Genomic DNA, 12,837 nt, shown 5'->3' on the forward strand with positions numbered 1-12,837 from the left:
CAGTCCTCATATTACAAGATCCTTCCAGACAATTCTACAGCTGGCACACTGGTAGTAGATATCAATGCAAGAGATGAAGGCAAGGGTTATGACGAAGGCATTCTCTACAGTATTTCAGGTATGTTAGAAAAAGGTCTTAGGGCTGTTTATTACTGGTTTACTTGATATGCTAAACCAAGCTGTGTGACACCAGAATGAGAGAGAATGGTCATCAAATGAACTGGCAGGCTCTGACTGGATAGAAGGGGTAAAAAATCCTCTGTGAGGATCAGTAATTACTGAACAGGCTGCTCAGAGAGGCTGTCCTTGGAGGTTCTCACCTGATGGATCAAAACCTTGAACAACCTGTGCTGAATTCACTCCTGGCCATGTTTTGAGCCAAGAGGTTGGACTAGAGGGGGTGTCTTGCTGCAAATCACATGTTCAAATTAGGATTTCAACCTGTCTCTCTTCTGTCCTGGGCACACACTTCGGTCACTTGTCTCTGCTGGTTCCAGGGAACATCTCCACCACTTCTTTTTCTGCTTTCAGGTGGAAACTCAGAAGGCCTCTTCAGTCTTTCCAGTGCCACAGGAGAACTCAGGTTAACAAGAGACTTATCCAAACAAACTGTTCCCCTGTATTACTCCTTGAACGTCACTGCTACGGATTCGGGTCTGCCGCCTCTTTCAACCTCTGTAAAGGTACTAAAATTTATACCGTGCACTGTTTGCTGCACAGCTGATTCCCCAGATTGTTTTATTCTAAACTGAGCATAACTGCACCAGGAAAGGGGTGTTAATGAGGCAAAACTATGCAAACCAGGAATCAGAATGTCAGGGATTCATTTCTGCTTCAGGCTACAAGGTAACAGTTACCAAGTTATGCTGCCCTAGCAATTGCTGGCACACCACCCAAAATGGTTATGATCATTCCATTTCAGAAAAGACAGACAGAAGCTCCAGGCTGTGAGGGAGGAGGATTAGAGCAGGGGAGACTTCTGTGCAAGGTCAAAGAGTGAGGCAGCCAGAAAGGATGTAATGAAAGTATGTGATAAATAAACGGGAGATGGCAAATAAAGTGTTCCTGTTAATTTTCCTATAATGTAAGATAAAAAACATTTCTAAATTGAAAAGTGACAAATGTAAATATGATTTAAAAAATTATTTTTACACAGTGCTTATAACTTGCTGGTGATCTTTTGCCACTAAATATCACAGCAGAACTAAAAAAAGAACTAGAAATCTATATGGATAAAGACATAGAAAATTACCTTCAACAACCTTAAAATGTAGACTTACAAGCTATCATTCTTCAGAGGACTGGACAGCAGCTGTCTGGCAACAGTTAGAAATAAACTGTCTTTACTTTGTGAAGAAGTAGGCACTATTTATTTACAACCTATCACCTTTTTTAAAATCTAAAAATCAGTTATAATAGTTCTAAAATACTGTACATGCAAGCTCCTGCTCTGGTTATACCCTCTCCAGTGGAAGACTGGAGCTGAGTGCATCTCTCTGAGAGCATCGCTCTCAGAGCTGCTTAGTTAAACAAGTCCTTTGAAATGTGCTGTAGGTGAGGAACTGGAATCCCCCTCTGCATTTAGCAGAGCACCCAGGTGAACCTAAACTGATAAGGCTGCTGGCCTTTTCCACCAAGATTTGCTGCCTTCAGGGCAGTGTGAAACTCAGCAATCCCAGGCTTTTCCTCACTGACTGAGACCTGGACTTGTGCTGTCTCACACCTCAGTAGGAAAGTTTTTGCTAAAGCTGAAAACATAACCCCCATGGCCACCTTTTCTCTGCAGGTGTCAGTCATGATAGCTCCCATGGATGTCTCCTTCCCAGTATTCGTGGAAGAAGCCTATCACCCTGCCCCTCTGTCAGAGAAGACACCCCCAGATACATTTGTTGTAGAGATCAGTGCCTTGTACAAGCTCCCTGTGAACTACAGCATTGCCTCTGGAGATGAGAAGGGTGAGCCCTTGATGTGGAATAACGGGAAGAGGGGGTGTGAAACAACGAGCACAGCACTGGGCTTTGGGATTGTTTCTTCTCTCTCCTTTTGCTCTCATCTCAGTTCCACAGCCATTAATACTGGATGTGAATGAACCCAATGTACCACTTTGATCTGCATCAGCTGCACATGATTGAATTCCTGTCACAGCAGCACCAGCCACGTGATCCAGGGCTGGCTTTACCAGCTGTGCACTGTGTCTGCTGCAGGCAGATCAGGTGGTACCTGGTCAGGAATAAAGCTACTCTGGCTGGAGAAAAAATAACTAATAGCACAAAAACTTCTAGTAGAAAAATGAACTCAGCAATGTTTTCTTAACAAATGTGAGTGCCTAGAGTAAGTTTACCTGTGGTCAAGTGCATCAGTGCTTTGTCACGTGTCTTTTTTTACTAAATATACAGCTGATTTTAATCTATCATCAAACAGCCAATCTGTATTTCAGTTTTGTAAAGTGTTCTATATGAAGTTGTGATCTTGAAGTTAGTTGCAAAATTCCTTATCTTCATTAAGAACAGGACTTCTTAGGAAATATAAAAATTTCTAACTGAAACAGGGGCAAATAATCTCTCACTGTTTCAGAGGAAGGTGAAGACCTGACTGGAGAGTGGTGGACTGAATTTTCTCCCCTTTGGTTCCCATCTGTCCTTCTGAATTATTTCTTCTTGTTAATTACAGACCTGGATATATCTGATGTTCTTGACAATCTTGTAAAAATGTTGAATTTCATTTTGTTCTTTGAAGAAAACTGTAACATACAGTATTCATGCAAATAATGTATATTTTTCATTGGAGGATTCATATCTTCAGTTTCAGCTGATAAAGTCATAACCAGAATAATTTCTGGTTGATTTTTTTTTTTAAAAACAGGATATTTCATTATCCATTCATCCAGTGGTATCATAAAAACAAGTAAGAATCTAGAAGTGGAAGATTTTCCAGTAAATTTCAAGGTACGAGCAACAGACTCATCTAATGCTACTATATTTAATGAAGTTGAAGTGAAAGTGGAAGTTATCGATGAAAACAATTTCCCTCCAGTTTTCCCATCTTCTCTACTAGAAGAGAGATTGGCAGAGGTAAGAAAATGTCATCCAAACTGAATCACAAAAATAAGTCTTCAAAATAATAATAATAAAAATAATCTTTTGTTGAGTATACAAGTAAACCTTCTGGAAATGGGCAGACTTGCTGTTCTGTTCTACCACATGATGTTGTGAGGTTTATTTCAAGCTGAAAATCCCAATACACAAGAATGATCTAGAAATGTGGACTAATTGAAGGGAAAGTGAATCTTTCTAATAAGGGGCTTCATGAAGGAAGAACTACCACTCCATTTTGAATATTTTTACATAGAGAATATTCAGGTGCATTCAAAATCTATTGGATGTGCTGGGCACCTCACAGGCTCTCACTCAGCCTTTTTTAAGGGAGCTTCATGCAGAGAAGTAGCAGGGAAAAGTCTCTAATTTAGCAATACTTCTCCTCTTGCTCACATCCAATCTGTTGTGATTTTGCTGCCACAAGTGATCAGCAGCAGAGAACAAGCCAGATTTCAGTCAGATTTTCAGACGTTGTGGTTCTCTACAGAAGAAGCCACAGCATTTAAATATGCAAAAGCATCTTGCTCAACATTTCACTCTTCAATTTTCAAGCGACACTTTAATCTGCTGGTTGCTTTTTTAAAAAAAGCAGCACATGGATCATGTTAGCATTTTATAGAGCACATCCCTTGCCTTTGAGATCCCCAGCTGAGGCACACACGTTCTCACTAGCAGCCACAACTGACTTAAAATCTAGTCCATTTCTACCATTGAGTTAAAAATAGGTTCACTTATTACACCTAATTTTAATATTCCCAGTTAGTTTAATGGAGGAGAACTAGAATCACATTTCCCAACCTTAAAAAATTGATTTCCATGTGAAATATTTACACAGTGGGAATTGCTGGATGCCCTGTTGGATCAAATAACTTGAGATCAGGTCTCAAATGGCCCTGCAAGTGAAACACTGATATTTTCTGTCAATCCTGGTGCAAATAACACTGTTAGAAAGGAAGAATTAGATTATTTGTTTTGATAATTATCAGCCGAATAGTGTTCAGAAAGAAACGTGATGTTGGAGTTGAGAACACCCACTGAGTTTCATAGGAGAAGAGGCTGTTAAACAGAAATAGCAGCAAGTCAGATGCTTGAGGTTAACATTTGGGCTGTTTGAAATCATTTTTCTTCCTGAAAATTGCAGCTGTGGGTAGAGACGTGGGGGGAGGAAAACAGTTATTTTCTGTAAGTTAGAGAAAGCAAGAGACTCTCTTACTGTGCTGAACAAGTTTTGTAATTTTGATTTTAAAGAGTCTATACTACTGTAAGTGGATGCAATATCTGTAACTGCCCCCTTTCACATAATTCAAGCAATTGCAGCAAAGCAGTCTCTGAGAGCCTCATTTTTTACTTCCTCCACAGAATTTACCTGCTACTCAGATTGTGCAGCTGAAAGCTCAGGACAATGACACAGGTAGAAATGGTTTCCTAACATATGGCATTCTCAATGGACATGGACTAAAATTCTGGATAAATGAAACAACTGGAATCCTTTATTCCACTGCCCCCTTTGATTATGAAGAGGAACCTACAGAGTATCAGGTTTGCTTTAGATTCCTTAAATCTTCTTTATTCACAACTCTTTATCTTTCTCTTGGAAAACAGGTGACACTTGTGCTTTTGTTTAGCTGAATAATGCTTGAACATTTTCTGCACTGGTTTAGAATAGGAGCATCTCAAGGTGTGAGGCATTATTAAAACAAGCCACTGCCTTTTGACTATGATGAAATTCTAGCACAGCTCATTGTTCATCTGCCCTGCAAGCACTTCGGCACGTGAATAACTAATTTCACAATGCCAGCTCGTGTATTCAGTACTGTCTGCTGCTTGAATCTGTGCTGGACCGAGAGCTTGCAGAGATGATTCTCAGTTAATCTTTTTGTTGTTGCCACTGCTGATATTTTTTATGATCCTATTTTGCTTCAAGCAAAAATACTGGTGAATTTGTTGGCTCTACATAGAAAGACTTTTTAAATTGACCCAAATACTCCTTAAGTTTTTAATCGTTATTTTGAGAACTGGACTTCACATTTCTAAGAATATTTCAAAGTTCAAAATTCACCAAGATACTGTTAATCCTTATGCAGGAACCTCTTTGTATGATTTCTCATTACCAATAACTGTGTAACTTACAGGTTGTGGTCTATGCTGAAGATGATGGAGTCCCTGAGAAGAAGAGGGGTTACTGCACAGTTGTGATAAAGATCACTGATGTTAATGACTGGCCACCTGTGTTTGATCCAGTGCCTGACTTCAGTGTCAATGAAAACGTGCCTGTGGGATTCATAGTTGGAAAAATCACAGCATCAGACAGAGACACAGGAGACAATGCCTTTGTTCTATATAACCTCACAGGTAACAAGGAATTCTGTCACTGCACTGGCACTTTGTTGTCTATACAATTGCGAGGATAAATAATATGACCCATGTTATTTCCTAACCTCTTTCCATGAAAGCCAAGAAGGTTTCACTTTTACTTGGTTTGAAATGTTACTAATTTATGCTCATACAATTTTCAAACCAACTGAGTAGGAACTTTGCAGAGACTACAGATGTTTGTGCTTTTAATTGTATTCTTAATCCTGTTAAAAATCAGCTTTATAAAAAATCTTTAGCTACTTGACTGCCATAGCTGCAATCAACAGGAGAAATTTTGATGAAGAGAGACAATTTTCTGAATGAGGAATAAGGGCCTAATTCATCCCTGCCTTGTAGAACACAACAGAGATGGAAATTTAGACTCCTTTGGACCAAAGCCTGCAGGGAGCTGAAATAGTTGGTTTAGTTGTAAGGACCATCAAAAGCAATGTGAATACAGTTTATATAGTTTTAGTCCTTTATTTCCAATATGCATACAAACTTTGAGCAAAACCAGCAGAAGTCACTGCCATGTCTGTTGGCAGCCACATCGATTTCTCTTTACATCTCTGGGTCACTCAGTCTGCCTCCGCTAGAGACAAAATAAATTCAGACAACTCCTCTGAGAGGTCTTGGCAGGAGCACTGTGTTCATAACTACTGCAACCAGCAAACATGAGAGTGAGCCTCCAGAAGGTCAGAACACTGCACAAGTGCCTCAAAAAGTTGCACAGACCTGCAGAAACTTGTTCAACAGACTGACCCCAGAACACAAACTATCCATCACCAGGGTGATAGATGTCCCTGTAAAATTCATTAACCCATTCTCTTGGCTCATGTTTCAAATGCCCATCCACTCAAAATATTTCTGCATTATCTATCTGATACTTTTTAAAATTGTTTTAATGAGTTTAGGACACAAGTAAACATATAATTTAAGAGTGTAGTTAATTATGTGCTTCTAAGATGTATTAATGGATGATGTTTGTTTAAACCTATCTCAGGTGATGGAGAAAATATATTTGAAATAGATGAAATACAGGGAATCATTAAGATAAGGAACTCTCCAGACTATGAAACCATGAATAAATACAACCTTACAGTGACTGCAGTCAACAATAAATCTGCCCCTTTCCACAAGGTAAGAGACCATTACTGTAATGAACAGTGACCCTTCAGAGTGGATTTTGAACTTATTGGGAAGGAGATCTATCCCAGACATTTACTGTGTGGAATAAATGAGTCACCTCATCATGTTTAGAGTCAGACTTTTACAGCCTTTAGCCACACTGAGTAGCAGTATACTTTCATTATGTGAAATACTTCAAAATTATGCATGGTAGGCTTTGACCCTGAATTGTTTGCTGACTGACCTGTGCTGGAGAACAGGAGTTTGCCTGCTGGTGTTACAACTGTAAGTGATGTGATAATTTTTTCATGGGAGAAGAATAATTTTCAGCAGATTGTTCTAGTTCTGCTGTATCTCTTTTATTTGAAAAGACATTAGACACTTATTTAACAGAACCAGAACATGTGGGGCATCCTGAACTGCATGCAGGACATGTTGGTCTCCTAAACATCCTGTTCTTACTCATTCAGACACCTTTCAAGAAGTAGGATCCTACTGCAACATTGAATTCCTGCTTCTCCTGTTAAAATCCTGTAGTGATCTCTGATGTTGAGTTCACAAAATTAAACCCAAACAACATTTCACTGCAGCGTTTTCAAAGATTGATTTATACTTTGTTGTAGGTGCAAGGAAAAAACAATGCTAAATAAGAGATTCCAAATACTCTAAAATGCACGCCACCATTTTGTTTTCTAGACAACTACCCATGTCAGTGTTGCAGTGATCGATGAGAACGATAACGCCCCAGTGTTCGCCCAGAGCTCCTATTCCGCTTCCATAAACATGGTGAATCCTGTGGCTGCTCCTGTCATCACCGTGAGCGCCACCGACCGCGACCAGGTAACGCCTCCTGTTGGACCTGACACTGCTCTGCGCTGCAGCACAAACACATCCTGCTCCACTCTCTAGGCATGAAGCACCAAACGCAGCAGAAAGTGAATCCTGCTTAACTACCAGCTCTGGGAATTGGAAATTTGGAGTTTTGCTGGCTCTGCCTTGACAATGACATACTCCCTGGCTTTGGGCATGTTTCCTCAGCTGTGTTTCCTTTAATTTTCCCCTTTACTACACAGAGCTGCACCAGTTCTTCAGAAGTATACAAGGACTGAAGCAATTTAGTGTCTCTGAAGTTATTAGAACTTTTGAGGTAGAAGAATCTGTAAAAATTGAACATCAGCTGCTCGAGCAATGAAATGTCTGCTTGCCAAACTCCTCTGAAGTGTGGCACCCCGGCTAATTCTCTCCATTCCCATCTTTAAATGTAATTTTGCTTGATATATCTGTACTACATGCATCAAATAGTATCCAGGCACTGGCAGGGATATCCAGTAGTCAGCCACATTGCCATGGCAACATCACTAGTAATTACATCATTTACAAGATGAAACATCTCAAAGTGACAACAAAATAGGTGTAGCAGGTGCCTTCCTGTTTCTTCACGCATAATTTTGGTTAGAATAGCTGCAGCTGTGGTACATTGCTGCAAATCATCTAACAGCCCTTTTTTAATCAGCCTTTTCAATGATCTTGTATAAAAAGTGAAATTGCCTTTGAAAATTGCTGAACTGTGGGAGGTCTGCATTGAGACTCCCATGAAACTCCTCCTTCAGCTGTGCAGAGTGGCACTTGTCCTCCCTGTGCCACCCTCACTACTCTGACTGTCCCCCTCTACACATCTAACTTATTTTCATTAGAGACCTTTTTGCCATGTTTTTACTGTCTAAATGACCAATTCATTGTGTATTTTCTTCTGCTTTGTGTTTGGGGTTTTTTTTGAACTGGCACCCATCCTACCATAGCTAACCTCACGTTTTCATTCTTAAAAGAAAAAAAAAAAAATCACTATTTTCAAAATAATTTCACTAGATGTTTTTTGGATCTCTTGTTTCAGTGCTTACCCTACCCTTCCAAACATACTCCCAGTTCCATGAGATTGTGTTCCTTTCATGGCAGGGGCAAAATGGCCTTATTGAGTATTACATCCTCCCGGATCCCGGTGTGAGCCCGTTCTTCCTGATAGAGGATGTGAGTGAGGGGAAGATAATTACAACTGGAAACCTGTCTAGATCTGGAGAGATGCATTTAACAGTGATGGCAAAGGACAAAGGTTCTCCTCCTTTAAATGGCACTGCTGTGGTTACTCTGAACGTGTTTGACAACCGTCCATTCGTTCCTCGCTTTAACAAAAGTGAGATCAGGTGAGGCTTTCATATCAAGTTATATAACTGGGATGTGTTCACCAGGTAGTGCAGAACATAGCAAAGTTGAAGGTAATTTTCATATTTTTCCATGCAGAAGAAAGGACATCAGTTTTGGGGTTTATTTAAGCAAAATATAGGAAATTCTGCTACGCTGGGGGTTCTGTGAATGTGAATTGAGGCATTGCCTTTTATTTCTCTACTTTGCAGCTTTTATAAGCCAGATACTTTGTTCCTTTCCCCTTGCACACTATAAAACATTTTTCCTTAGGTTTTACTCAAGGATGACCCAAAATCTGGCTGGAAAACCAGGGTTTGCACTGCACTCTGAAAGCTGGGCAGATTGAGCAAACAACTGGGAGGTGGGGGCAAGATTTTCCACAGAGAACTCTCTTTAAAAGAGCTAAATTTCAGAGCCTGCCTGGGCAACAACTGTTGGCAAATTTAACATTGTGATTTATCATTTATTTCCTGCATTAGCGTTTCCATTTCGGAAAACACAGGAGTGGATTATTTAATTTATGATTTTGCTGTGGTTGAAACTTCAGGAAAACCTATTGATTACACTGTTGTATCTGGCAATGAAAGAGGTGAGTACTATTCCCCTAATGAGTTAAAATAGCCAGGGGAACATCATAACCTGTCTTTTGCATGGCAGGTGCTGCTGTGCACAAGTGAGGAGATGGAGAGCATGGATAAACTTTTTTTTACAAAAAGGAGTACGCAGAGAATTTCTTTCAGAGCTTTTCAGCATTGACTTTGCTGATCTCTGGCTTTAGAAAGGGTGGTAACTTGCTACAAAATGGGTTCCTTTAGTCTTAAACGATGATAATTTAGAGACTGGGGGAGCCAAAATAGAAAGTGCTGTAAACAAGCAGCTTCCTCCCTGCCAGTCACTTTTAGTCCATCATTTCCTTGCACTTATGTTAAGGCATCTGCCCTCCTGCAGCTCTTGCAGCTGTGCCCAGGCTCCACTTGGCCCACAACAAAGGAAGTGTGTAGAAACTGAGAGAAAACTTGGAAATACATAAAAAAATGGAGTTGTGCAAGAAGAAGCTGCAATACTCCTTATTTGTGAAATAATGTGAAATTATTTTTCACATATGCTGTTCCTTTACACGTTTAAGAGCTGTTTGGTGTGGGATGGGCACCCAGCTGTGATGCCTTTGCTGTTTGGCCAGTGGAAGTGTTGAATTTCACATTGTTCAGAAACATCCCAAGAGCAACTAAGACACAAGAGATAGGAGGGGTACAAGTGAAATGGCAGCTGTAACAGCAAAGGTGCATGTTTTTCCTTTCAGGTCACTTTAGACTGGATCCTGAAAGTGGGGAGCTGAGAACAGCAGTGAATTTGGACTATGAGGAAGTTTCTCAGTATGTGATTTTAATTCAAGCAAACAAAAAAGTCTTCTCTGCTGTAGGAGCCCAGCGTTCAGGTAACTTTTTGCTTTGAATGCCATTCCAGGGGAGCAATGGCCACGTGTCTTGTGTTTGCAACCCACACAGGAGTTGTGATTCTCTTTAACTTGTGAAGTTTGACATGAAAGGTGAAAAGCTGACAGTCAAGGTGGTTCACTTGTGTTTTTTCCAGGCCTGTTTGCTGAGAACGTGGCCATGCTGACGATCTCTGTGCAGGATGTGAACGAAGAGCCCGTGTTTTCCAGCAGCTCCTACTCTGCCCGCATTCCCAACTCTGTGCCCTACAAATACCCTGTCGTTACAGTCCAGGTAGAGTATTTCCTGTGCTCTTCATGAGGACAGAAATCCTGTGAAAGGTCTGGGTTTCTTTCACTGGGTTAAAGGAGCTCTTAAATCTGCTCTTGAGAGCTGAGTTTACTGGTTGAAGAGCAATGTGCAGTCTAAAAGCCACAAGCAGAGTGTCATAAACCACTTTTTTTAAACCCAGGCCACAGATCCAGATTCAGGAGCCAATGGACTTCTGCTCTACAGCTTAGTCAGAGGTCAAACTGACGAATTTGACATCAATGAAAACACGGGACAGATTTTTACGGTTTCTGTAGCAGGAAAGACTGGAACATTTAATCTGGAAGTCCAAGCTGCAGACCAAGGCACAAGAAGACTCACAGCCTGGACAACAGTCAGTGTAAGGAAGATTTTTCTATATAATCCTGATTTATTTCCATGTCATGATTGTAAACAAGAAGGGCTAAGTTTTTTTGGTAATGGCAAAACCAAAAAATTACTTAACACAGTCAACAGGGCTGTCAGCTACATGAATATTTACATACTAGAATTAAGATGTTGCCATTTTCATTGACATATAAAAATATGTTGGCACAAAAACTGATTTTTGGAGGACAGTTATTTTATATCTGAGGGTTTTTGTTATTGTTTAGTGGGTTGGTTGTTTGTGGGTTTTTTGATCAATCTATGAGAGGTACAAATGCTTTAGAAAATCTTACATGTGATTCTTTATTAGGTAACTGTTGATTCCAGTTCCAGCAGCAACATTGTTATGCTGGTGCTTAGTCAGAAGATCAACGTGGTGGAAAGAAACAGTGCTGAAATACAAAGGTATTTTTGAAGCCATGAGTTTGTTCTGGTATAATTTCTAATGATAAATTTACAGTCCCTTTGGGATAGGGGTCTGACATCCTACAGGGAGCTGATACAGCCAGTGCCCAGGAAAAGCCAGGCCTTCAATCTGATGTAGCTCAGAATAATTTGAGGGAATTCACAGGAATCCACCAATTTTTGCCTCGTAAGTTTTTGGCCTGAGCTGACAAATCCCAAAGAGGTCATTGGACTAGACAATTTCAAGAGGTTTCTTCCCACCTCAATGTTTGTGTCATTTTTAACTGCCTAAGGGTTTTCATGGATAGCAAGATAAAAATGTGGAGACACAGGAAAGACACCACAAACCAAACCCACCGTTGCTACAGGTGAAAATCGCCCCTCATGGCACAGCAGCAGAGCTTCTCCAGGACACCCCAGCCCTGCAGGAACAGGGGATTAGCCGGTGATGTCTGATGGCCACCCAACAATTAAAACCATAATTGGGCCTTTTTGGCATGTTAACAAAGATGGAAGATCGGTTGTTTGGCCATACTTCAACATCTATTTACATTGGAAAGATGGAGTCCTGTGCTTATGAAGGGAAATCATTCTGAAGGTGGAAAAAATGACTTTGTGTTGTTGCTGCTGTTATGGACCAGTTTCTTGCTGGTAAAAATTAAATGGAAAACTTTCTTGGAAGCAGCTGGTGCTGATTGCTATCAGAATGATGGATTCACTGGGCCACTGGTCCAATCCAGCATGAAAATCTCTCTGGAAAAAGAGGAGAAAACAATGAGGATTATGAGACTAAATTTCCCTCCTCCCCACCTTTACTGTTTAGAGTAATCTATAGATATTGTTTTCCTCTGCTACTCAATCACCCAACAATTTTGGGCAAACAGCTTAATTCCTTTGCTGATGATAATCCTGCATTTTTACATGCTTAGGTTAAAATACCTGCCAAGGTATTTTTAGTAGTATCAATTAATATCTGGCAAATGTTGTATTAAATACCACTTTATTTAATTTCCAGAGTAAAATAATCTGTCATTGCCCAGTTAATTAAAAATGTTTTCTTCATATGATGCCAGGGTCCTGGAAGACAAACTTGGATGGAATGTATACGTGGTTGATATTTCTTCCAAGGAGACTGAAAGAAAAGCAAGGAGCAGCACTGATGAAACCCAAGTAAAAATCATTGCTTTTGATGAGGCCCACCAGGAAGTACCTGCAGAAGATGTGAAAAGGTCTGTATGGCACAGTCTGCCCTCTGGGTGGCAGGGCTTATGCAGATAGGGTTTTTTAGAGTTCAGAAAGCTTTTTCAGTATTTTCTGACAGCTAATTTTTGGACTTTGCCAAAAACATGAATAAGGCTGCTTCATTGTGCAAAACAGATTCAAAAGTCAGTTTAAGAAAAAAAAAGCTGAAGCAGAAAGAATATAATTAAAATATATATTGACTTCAGAGTGGCAGAACATTGACCAAAAACTCACACTTTAGGTGTATTTTACATTTCTTTGGTAACCTGGCAGTGATGTGGGTC

This window comes from Coloeus monedula (genome assembly GCF_965178545.1).
Source record: "Coloeus monedula genome assembly, chromosome: 2".
Classification (NCBI taxonomy): Eukaryota; Metazoa; Chordata; class Aves; order Passeriformes; family Corvidae; genus Coloeus; species Coloeus monedula.